The following is an 11583-nucleotide window of genomic DNA, read 5'->3' as shown; positions in this document are numbered from 1 at the left end:
TCATGGTTCACATACTGTTGAAGCCTGGCTTGGAGAATTTTGAGCATTACGTTGATAGCATGTGAGATGAGTGCAATGGTGTGATAGTTTGAGCATTCTTTGGCATTGCCTTTCTTTGGGATTGGAATGAAAACTGGCCTTTTCCAGTCCTGTGGCCACTGCTGAGTTTTCCAAACTTGCTGCCATATTGAGTGCAGCACTTTCACAGCATCATCTTTCAGGATTTGAAATAGCTCCACTGGAATTCCATCACCTCCACTAGCTTTGTTCGTAGTGATGCTTTCTAAGGCCCACTTGACTTTGGATTGCAGGATGTCTGGCTCTAGATGAGTGATCACACCATCGTGATTATCTGGGTTGTAAAGATCTTTTTTGTACAGTTCTTCTGTGTATTCTTGCCACCTCTTCTTAATATCTTCTGCTTCTGTTAGGTCCATACCACTTCTGTCCTTTATTGTACTCATCCATGCATGAAATGTTCCCTTGGTATCTCTAATTTTCTTGAAGAGATCTCTAGTCTTCCCAATTCTATTGTTTTCCTCTATTTCTTTGCACTAATCACTAAGGAAGGCTTTCTTATCTCTCCTTGCTATTCTTTGGAACTGTGCATCCCAGTGGCTTTATCTTTCCTTTTCGCTTCTCTTCTTTTCGCAGCTATTTGTAAGGCTTCCCCAGACAGCCATTTTGCTTTTTTGCGTTTCTTTTTCTTTGGGATATTTTGATCCCTGCCTCCTGTATAATGTCATGAATCTCCGTCCATAGTTCTTCAGGCACTCTATCAGATCTAATCCCTTGAATATATTTCTCACTTTCACTGTATAATCGTAAGGGATTTGATTTAGGTCATACCTGAATGGTCTAGTGGTTTTCCCTAATGTGAGTGTGAGTGAGTATGAAGTCACTCAGTTGTGTCTGACTCTTTGTGACCCCATGACTGTAGCCCACCAGGCTCCTCTGTCCATGGAATTTTTTAGGCAAGAGTACAGGAGTGGGTTGCCATTTCCTTCTCCAGGGGATCTTCCTGACCCAGGGATTGGACCTGGGTCTCCCACATAGCAGGCAAATGCTTTACCATCTGAGCCACCATGGAAGCTAGTGGTTTTCAATTTAAGTCTGAATTTGGCAATAAGGAGTTCGTGATCTGAGCCAAAGTCAGCTCCTGGTCTTGCTTTGCTGACTGTATAGAGCTTCTCCATCTTTGGCTGAAAAGAATATAATCAATCTGATTTTGGTATTGACCATCTGGTGATGTCGTCGTGTAGAGTCTTCTCTTGTGTTGTTGGAAGAGGGTGTTTGCTATGACCAGTGCGTTCTCTTGGCAAAACGCTATTACCCTTTGCCCTGCTTCATTCTGTACTCCAAGGCCAAATTTGCCTGTTACTCCAGGTGTTTCTTGTTTCAGCCTTGTCACACTCCTTTCCCAATTTTGAACCAGTCTGGTGTTCCACATTTGGTTCTAGCTTTTACTTCTCGACCCACATCCAGGTTTCGCTGGAGACAGGGAAGGTGGTCTGGTACTCCCATATCTTTAAGAATTTTCCACAGTTTGTTGTGATCCACACAGTCAAAAGCTTTACTGAAGTCAATGAAGCAGAAGTAGATGTTTTTCTGGAATGCCCTTGCTTTCTCCATGATCCAATGAACACTGACAATTTGATCTCTGGTTCCTCTGCCTTTTCTGAATCCAGCTTGTACATCTGGAAGTTAGTTCATGTACTGCTGAAGACTAGCTTGAAGGATTTTGAGTATAATCTTGCTAGCTTGTGAAATAAGTACATTTGTATGGTAGTTTTGAACATTCTTTGACATTGCCCTTCTTTAGGATTGGAATGAAAACTGACCTTTTCCGGTCCTGTGACCACTACTGGGTTTTCCAAATTTGCTAGCATATTGAGTGCAGCACTTCCACAGCATCAACTTTAAGGATTTGAAATAGCTCAGCTGGAATTCTATCACCTTCACTAGTTTTGCTAGTAGTAATGCTTCCTAAGGCCCACTTGACTTCACATTCCAGGATGTCTGGCTCTAGATAAGTGACCACACTATTGTGGTTATCCAGGTCATTAAGACCTTTTTTTTTGTATAGTTCTTCTGTGTATCCTTGCCACCTCTTTTAATCTCCTCTGCTTCAGTTAGGTGCTTACTGTTTCTGTCCTTTATTGTGCACATCTTTGCATGGAATATTCCCTTGATATCTCCAATTTCCTTGAAGACATCTTTAGTCTTTCCCATTTTATTGTTTTCCTCTCTTGCTTTGCATTGTTCATTTAAGAACCCCTTCTTATCTCTCCTTGCTATTTTTTGGAACTCTGCATTCAGATGGGTATATCTTTCCCTTTCTCTCTTGCCTTTCATTTCTCCTCTTTTCTTGGCTATTTGTAAAGCCTCCTCAGACAACCACTTTTCCTTCTGGCATTTCTTTTTCTTGGGGATGGTTTTGATCACCACTTCCTATACACTGTTACGAACCTCCATCCACCGTTCTTCAGGCACTCTATCAGATCTAATCGCTTGAATCTATTTGTCACTTCCACAGTATAATTGTAAGGAATTTGATTTAGGTCATACCTGAATGGCCTAGTGGTTTTCCCTACTTTCTTCAATTTAAGCCTGAATTTTGCAGGAAGGAGCTCATGATCTGAGCCAGAGTCAGCCCCAGTTGTTGTTTTTGTTGACTGTACAGACAGAGCTTCTCTATCTTTGGCTGCAAAGAAGATAATCAATCTGATTTTGGTATTGACCATCTGGTAATGTCTATGTGTTTGTCTCTTGAGTTGTTGTTAAGAGTAACTATTACTGAGAAGTGGGATTATAGTACCCTTTAACTTTCTGTTTTGTTTGGGTTTATAAAAATAAACATATTTTATTCAGATAATAAGTAGACTATGTAACCAATCAGGAGAAAAAAATAACCTTATGATAATCTTTGAATAAATGATTATCCACTGGTAAAATTTCTTCACTTAAAAAATATTTTTAGCAAAAAATTAATTGTACCAGAAACAGTACTAGATGCTTTCCTATACATTCTCTTAACTAAGAGAACAACAAAAAACTGATTAATTATTTGTCACAGAAATTATAAGGGAAATTCCAGTATAGAATAGAATTTTGAGCTAGATCTATTGTCCAATTTTTCATATAATTAAAATATAAATGATATAAGCAACTATTAAGTATCTAAAAGACTGAACAAATATGGGACTCATTTAAAAGCACCATTTTAGGAAATATCATGCTCCTCAAAAAATACTCTTGTTAATGAATTCTAATTCAAGGATTTAAGGAATGGAAAAATACTGTCACTTTTCCAGGTAGGGGAAATAGGTTAATCAATGACTAAAAGAGAGGAAGTATGCTTAGCAGATCTGGGTATGTTCACTTTAGTTCAGTCTCTCTGTCACAATATTTAAAGAATGGATTGACTTTCATACTGATTCTCTAAAATCTTGTAGTACACTAATTATATACACTCATACCACAGACACACAAAGGCATCTACGTGTATGCACGCACGTAAAACCTGATCATTCCTATTGTTACAACAGCAGTACTTAACATGAGTTGATATAATTCCAAATTACATGGGCACTCATCTAAGCAAATTAGGAAGTGTTGTTTTTCCTGTATTTGCAAAACAAACCCAACATTTTAAAAACACAGCCTGACACTGTTTCAAGTTTTGAAATGAGGAAACAGATGACAGGCTTAAGGAAATCCCAGACTAGGTATTTATAAGTTCCAAAAATATCACAGTTGTTGTGCTTCTCTAAAATGAGCCTTTTCTAAAGGAGAATTATGACAAATTAAGTGTGAGTGCATGAGCATAGGCAGGAAACTTGATAAAGATCCAACAAATTAGGGAATAGTCCAGAAAACCTCTTGGGGGTTATGTTCTTTACAAGTAGATAAACATCTTTCTAAAAGTTCATGCTCTTTAAAGAGTTCTCCAAAACTGGCATTATAGGAAGATGTCACCATATATGACATTTTTGTCATTCTTTTCTTGTCAAAATGAAAAATCTTCTGAAAGCTAAAGGAAATTAATTTGTAAACACTGAAAACAGGTTTTTGGTTTTTTTTAAATTTTAAATCTTGAGTCACAGGATCAAAACTAACTTAATTCCTTGCTGCTGCTGCTGCTGCTGCTAAGTTGCTTCAGTCGTGTCTGACTCTGTGCGACCCCATAGACAGCAGACCACCAGACTCCCCCGTCCCTGGGATTCTCCAAGCAAGAACACTGGAGAGGGTTGCCATTTCCTTCTCCAATGCATGAAAGTAAAAAGTGAATGTGAAGTCGCTCACCCGTGTCCGACTCTTAGCGACCCATGGACTGCAGCCTACCAGGCTCCTCTGTCCATGGGATTTTCCAGGCAACTTAACTCCTTACATATTATTTAATTTGCTACAATAGAAATTTGCTTTAAGATTTTGCAGATCACAACTGCTGTAATGCCAACACAAGCATCTGTAGTTCAGTAGGGTTTAACTCCTATCATACGTCACAGAAGTGTTCTCTCTACTCCTGAAATAGTGGGTTAGATTACAGTTTTGCATCTGTCTGTGGGAATTATGTTACAAAAGGCCCAACTTTACAGAAACTTTATGTTTCTGTGCTTTCAAGTTCTTGATATAACACATTGTTAAGGCTGGCATTCAGGAAGGAGACAAATTACTGAAAATGACAAATATTAAGTAGAAAAGAGATTTGCACAGGTAATAAACAAATATTAAAAGTGTTATTTTGTTTCATCACTATAAAAATTATTTATTTATTTTATTTTTGGCTGTGATGGGTCTTCGTTGCTGCACAGGGGCTTTCTCTAGCTGCAGCTAGCAGGGGCTGTCTTTGCTGTCATGTGCAGGCTTCTCATTGCACTGAGTTCTCCTCCTGTAGAGCACAGGCTCTCAGTGCACAGGCTTCAGTAGCTGCAGCGGATTGGCTCAGTAGTTGTGGTGCATGGGCTCAGTTTCTCCATGGCACATGGAATTTTCCCAGACCAAGGATCGAACCAGTGTACTTTGCACTGCAAGGTGGATTCTTAACAACTGGACCACCAGGGAAGCCTCATCACTATAAAAATTTTGTATGTCTTTATATTAATAGGACACACAATTCACTGTGCTGTAAAGGAAAATATCATTTTAAATAAGGAAACTTCAACCAAGAATTCTTACTGAAGAGCTATACAATTCCCTTTTCCCCTTATACTACATACATTCATAATAAGGTGAAAAGTCAATATATAAAGATTTCAACCCAGTTTGGTTTTTTTTTTGTTTTTTTTTTTTTGGCCAAGCACAGGGTCGGACACGACTGAAGTGACTTAGCAGCAGCAGCAACAGCTTGGCTTCTTAGTTCCCTGACCAGGGATCGAACCTGGACCAGGCAGTGAAAGTGCCAGTTCCTAGTCACTGGACTGCCAGGTCAGGAAGCAATAGTTAGAACTGGACATGGAACAACAGACTGGTTCCAAATAGGAAAAGGGGTACGTCAAGGCTGTATATTGTTACCCTGCTTATTTAACTTCTATGCAGAGTACATCATGAGAAATGCTGGGCTGGAAGAAACACAAGCTGGAATCAAGATTGCCAGGAGAAATATCAATCACCTCAGATATGCAGATGACACCACCCTTATGGCAGAAAGTGAAGAGGAACTAAAAAGCTTCTTGATGAAAGTGAAAGAGGAGAGTGAAAAAGTTGGCTTAAAGCTCAACATTCAGAAAACGAAGATCATGGCATCTGGTCCCATCACTTCATGGGAAATAGATGGGGAAACAGTAGAAACAGTGTCAGACTTTATTTTTTGGGCTCCAGAATCACTGCAGATGGTGACTGCAGCCATGAAATTAAAAGACGCTTTCTGCTTGGAAGAAAAGTTATGACCAACCTAGATAGCATATTCAAAAGCAGAGACATTACTTTGCCAGAAAATGTCCGTCTAGTCAAGGCTATGGTTTTTCCAGTGGTCATGTATGGATGTGAGAGTTGGACTGTGAAGAAAGTTGAGCACCGAAGAATTGATGCGTTTGAACTATGGTGTTGGAGAAGACTCTTGAGAGTCCCCTGGACTACAAGGAGATCCAACCAGTCCATTCTGAAGGAGATCAGCCCTGGGATATCTAAGGAATGATGCTAAAGCTGAAACTCCAGTACTTTGGCCACCTCATGCGAAGAGTTGACTCATTGGAAAAGACTCTGATGCTGGGAGGGATTAGGGGCAGGAGGAGAAGGGGACAACCAAGGATGAGATGGTTGGATGGCATCACGGACTCGATGGACATGAGTCTGAGTGAACTCCGGGAGTTCGTGATGGACCGGGAGGCCTGGCATGCTGCAATCCATGGGGTCGCAAAGAGTCGGACACGACTGAGCGACTGAACTGAACTGAACTGACTGGACTGCCAGGAAATCCCCTCAGTCCACTTTTAACATAAACTTTGGCTCAGCTGGTAAAGAATCTGCCTACAATGCAGGAGACCTGGGTTCGATCCCTAGGTTGGGAAGATCCCTTGAAGAAGGGAAAGGCTACCCACTCCAGTATTCTGGCCTGGGGAATTCCAAGGGCTATACAGTCCATGACATCGCAAAGAGTCGAACGCGACTTTCACTTTTGAAAAACTGTGGAGTCATACATTGAAGACTTGCTTCCTTTGTATAAATATACAGCTCCCAACAAATCATTAGAAAACTTGATAGAAAAAAAACACAAAAGTATTTATCCTAGAGATATATTCTTACATTTTTAAAATGATATATATGTAAGTATGTTCTCTGTACTGTTGTTTAGGATTAATGTGGAAGCTAAAGATTTATGGGTATATGTGTATACTCAAATATATAGAATATCGCTGAAAGAATAAATAAGAAACAATAATTTTCTAAATGAAATTTTTTTTGTAGTTACTGTCTATGTACCAAGAAAGCTAATAACTTAGGTTTTGGTTATATAGTTGTGTTTTTGTTTTTGTCTTCACTTTTTGTACTCTCTCCAGAAAATTACCTGGATAAGTAGGAACCAGAAGAAGAGAGACTTACTATTCATTGTATAGTCTTTTTCATCTTTTGAAGCAATTGCTTAAAAGGATATGCCTTTTTGCATGCTTCAGCAGCACATGTACTAAAATTGGAATGATACAGCAAAGATTAGCATGGTCTCTGCACAAGGACGACACACCAATTCGTGAAGTGGACTGTACTTTAAAAAAAAAAAGATATGCCTTTAATTTCACAAAGAATTGACAACATTAACTTGATGATTGCAGAAGAGACCACCTGTTACAATTCCCACCTACCTGAGGATCCAGCTGAATTAAAGATGGGACGTAGCAGCAACTGATGGCTTGGAAAGAACAAGGAAAGTCTTTAAAAAACTGGTCACCCCGTGGAGTGCTCCTCTTTTATTTTACAGTAATTTTGTCTCCTCAAAACCCTTTTATTCTCTATTCCACCCCCAATAAATTCCTCCCTCTAATCTACAGTGTAAAAGAGATGTTCTCCAAATTTTAAAACTGTAAAACACATTTTAGGTCAATATTTCATGTAGAATAAATTTAATTTTGACATACATTTATTTTATAAGCTCATTTACATTTACTTTTATCAAGTCAATCAAAAGGAACAATAAAGCCGTTTTGATGAATGTGAAAAATGGAAATCAGAAGTTACGTATAATCATTCGCCTTGTCTTTGTCTTTTCCTCCAATTATTAGTTTTATTTTTTAAATTTTTGATTGGGCTAGGTCATTCTTGCTGAGTAGGTTTTTCTCCAGTTGCAGCAAGCAGAGGCTACTCTCTAGTTGCTGTTGGCGGGCTTTGCATTGCGGTGGCCTCTCTTGTTGCAGAGCATGGACTCTAGGGCAAATGGACTTCAGTAGTCACAGAATTTGGGCTCAGTAGCTGCAACTCCTGGGCTATGGAACACAGGCTCAGTAGTGTGGCCCAAGGGCCTCGCTGCTCTGTGGTATGTGCTATCCTCCTAGATCAGGGAGCAAACCTGTGTCTCCTGCATTGGCAGGTGGATTCTTTACCACTGAGCCACCAGGGAAGCCCTCCAATTAATTTTTATACTTTGCTTTGATTACATAGAATCACAATACTCCTTAACACACAAATATATGGCTACAGAGAATAATAGGTTGTTTTTGTTTAATTTTTTTTAACAGTGTGCTTTGGAACTTTAAGTTGCTCTTTGATTAAACAAATTCAGAAATGCAAAGATTTATAATAAGAAATTTCTTTCTAAATTGTATCCCTGGGACTTCCCTGGTGGCGTATCCACCTACAAATGCAGGAGACATGGGTTCGATCCTTGATCAGGGAAGATTCCACATGCAGTGGAGCTACTAAGCCTGTGTGCCACAACTAATGAGCCTGTGCTGTGAAGCCATGAGTTGCAACTATTGGAACTTGTGCTGTGCAACAAGAAAAGCCACTGCAGCAACAAAGTCCTAGTCCCCCTCACTGCACTAAAGGAAAGCCCACAGGCAGCAACAAAGCACCCATGAGCTGCAACAAAGCACCCATGAGCTGCAACAAAGAACCCATGAGCTGCAGCAAAGAACCCATGAGCTGCAACAAAGACTCAGCACAGTTCAAAAAAAAAATACCCTTCCCTGAAAGCCATACGGTAGTTCCTGTCTTTTGACAGGAACTGTCAAAATAGCTGCCTATTCTTATTTGACTCGATATAGGGCACCTTGCTCTTTGGAAGAAAAGCTATGACCAACCTAGACAGCATATGAAAAAGCAGAGACATTACTTTGCCAACAAAGGTCCGTCTAGTCAAAGCTATGGTTTTTCCAGTAGTCACGTATGGATGTGAGGGTTGGACCATACAAAAAGCTGAGTTCTGAAGAACTGATACTTTTGAACTGTGGTGTTGGAGAAAACTCTTGAGAGTCCCTTGGACTGCAAGGAGATCAAACCAGGCAATCCTAAAAGAAATCAGTCCTGAATATTCATTGAAAGGACTGATGCAGAAGCTGAAGCTCCAATACTTTGGCCCCTGATGCAAAGAACTGACTCATTGGTAAAGACCCTGATACTGGGAAAGATTGAAAGCAGGAGGAGAAGGGGACAACAGAAGATGAGATTGCTGGATGGCATCACTGACTCAATGGACATGGGTTGGAGCAAGCTCTGGGAGTTGGTGATGGACAGGGTGGCCTGGCATGCTGCAGTCCATAGGGTTGCAAACAGTCAGCCGTGACTGAGCAACTGAACTGAGGGCGCCTTCCAGTAAACTCTGTGCTTTCCTTCACCACAACCCAATGTAAGTAGATTGGCTTTGCAGCACATCAGGTGAACAGACCTGTTTGGTTCAGTAACAGAAACAGAACTCTTCTGTTGGCAGTCTTCGTATTGCAGCTCTCCACTACAAGGGCCAAGACTTTCTCAGAGCTGTACCATAAGCTAAAGTTCTTCCCATCCAATTCTCAGTTCTTCCCTCCCACCTCTCAAAGGTGTCAGACCTTCATCACAGACTGACTTCTGTTTTCTCTCCTTTATCTTTCACAGACCTTATCCATAATAAATCTCTTGCACTTCTAATTCTCAGCTGATATCCGCTTTCCTGGGATAGGAGCTGAAATATGCATATTAAAAATACATTCACTATTTTTATAATACATTCTAATTTACTGCCATCAAATACATAATATTCACTCTTCTCTTTTTTATTTCCTTGTTTGGACCTTGAAAATTATGCCACTTATTCAGTCACAGTGATGTGTGTGTTCCTTGTTTGCCATTAATTCATGAAAAGGATATTACCTGGAAGACCTTGTATTTTGAAGAATCGTTTCCCAAACAGTCCATTCCATTTTATCATTACTCTGTAGTTCTTTTCTTGGCAAAAGATACCTAAAACATTATACCATTTTTCATCATAAAAGTGATACAGCCAAGACATCCAGTTAGCAGAAAGCTTCTTTCCATTGAGACAACGGCCCAATTTGTTGAACCAAGTGCTTACTGTAAATTCAACATGCTTATTACTATTTTTTAAAATGTTGGAGACATTTATAAAGATGGCTTCTTTATTTGCTGGTTGTGAATTCCACATTCTAAAACTGTCAAATATTTAGGATTCAACTCAAAAGCAGAATGTGAAAAGCAGTAGTAATTAAATCAATTGAGAAAACATTTATCAGGGCTGCTTACCAAGACTCCACTTAAAATAGAAATTTCCAGCTCTTACCAGAAACTGCAAATTTTCAGACATTGAAGCATCTTGTGAGATCTGTTTGCCTGCCCATGTTCATTATAACTAAAGGAACACATCTTCCAGGAAATGGCCTCATAGATCTTAAAAGCACAAGAAAGGAAAAGTGACATCATTCTTTCAGTGGTACCCTACCAAAAACTCAGAGATAAGTTTTATATGAGTTTGTTTTTCTGACTGTTGAAAATAGGCTGGTTGCAACAGAGGTGTCAGATTGCTTCTCTGTGTCAACTTCAAGTTCAAATTTAGGAAGTCATTCTGCCTGAGAACATGTTGTGCAAATTAACCATAGATTTCTAAGCTGAAAATACGTTTCAACAGGTCTAAATTTCGCCTAGGTTATTCTTCTCCCCATTGCCTTTTGGTGCTTTATAAAGTTGATCTTTCCTCCCATGATTCACTAGGGGTAAAATAACATATCAGATTTGACATTTAGAAGATAACTCTCCAAGAATGACATAGTGTTCTTGGTTTTCAATGTTTTGAATACTCTTTGCAATAGACTTTCCAATAAAATACTGAAGGGAAGCAAAATGTTGATTTCCTACCACAGTTATTTTAAGTCAAATCCCTTATGATTATACAGTGGAAGTGAGAAATAGATTCAAAGGTCTGGATCTGATAGATAGTATGCCTGATGAACTATGGAATGAGGTTTGTGACATTGTACAGGAGACAGGGATCAAGACCATCCCCATGGAAAAGAAATGCAAAAAACCAAAATGGCTGTCTGAGGAGGCCTTACAAATAGCTGTGAAAAGAAGAGAGGCAAAAAGCAAAGGAGAAAAGGAAAAATAAAAGCATCTGAATGCAGAGTTCCAAAGAATAGCAAGAAGAGATAAGAAAGCCTTCTTCAGTGATCAATGCAAAGAAATAGAGGAAAAGAACACAGTGGCAAAGACTAGAGATCTCTTCAAGAAAATCAGAGATACCAAGGGAACATTTCATGCAAAGATAGGCTCAATAAAGGACAGAAATGGTATGGACCTAACAGAAGCAGAAGATATTAAGAAGAGGTGGCAAGAATATATGGAATAATTGTACAAAAAAGATCTTCACGACCCAGATAATCATGATGATGTGATCACTAATCTAGAGCCAGACATCCTGGAATGTGAAGTCAAGTGGGCCTTAGAAAGCATCACTATGAACAAAGCTAGTGGAGGTGATGGAATTCCAGCTGAGCTGTTTCAAATCCTGAAAGATGATGCTGTGAAAGGGCTGCACTCAATATGCCAGCAAATTTGGAAAACTCAGCAGTGGCCACAGGACTGGAAAAGGTCAGTTTTCATTCCAATTCCAAAGAAAGGCAATGCCAAAGAATGCTCAAACTACTGCACAATTGCACTCATCTC

General features: G+C 39.5%; 1 non-coding gene across 1 annotated transcript; it reads left to right on the top strand.

Moving 5' to 3' along the window:
* Positions 1 to 7103: 7103 nt before the first annotated feature.
* Positions 7104 to 7206, top strand: LOC138093333 (U6 spliceosomal RNA). Its single transcript, XR_011146066.1, has one exon. It is a non-coding gene; the product is annotated as a U6 spliceosomal RNA (small nuclear RNA).
* Positions 7207 to 11583: the final 4377 nt, after the last annotated feature.

The sequence above is a fragment of the Capricornis sumatraensis genome, chromosome 16 (assembly GCF_032405125.1).
Source record: "Capricornis sumatraensis isolate serow.1 chromosome 16, serow.2, whole genome shotgun sequence".
Lineage (NCBI taxonomy): Eukaryota > Metazoa > Chordata > Mammalia > Artiodactyla > Bovidae > Capricornis > Capricornis sumatraensis.
The sequence above is the reverse complement of the archived record's forward strand: the minus strand, read 5'-3'. Positions and strand labels throughout refer to the sequence as shown.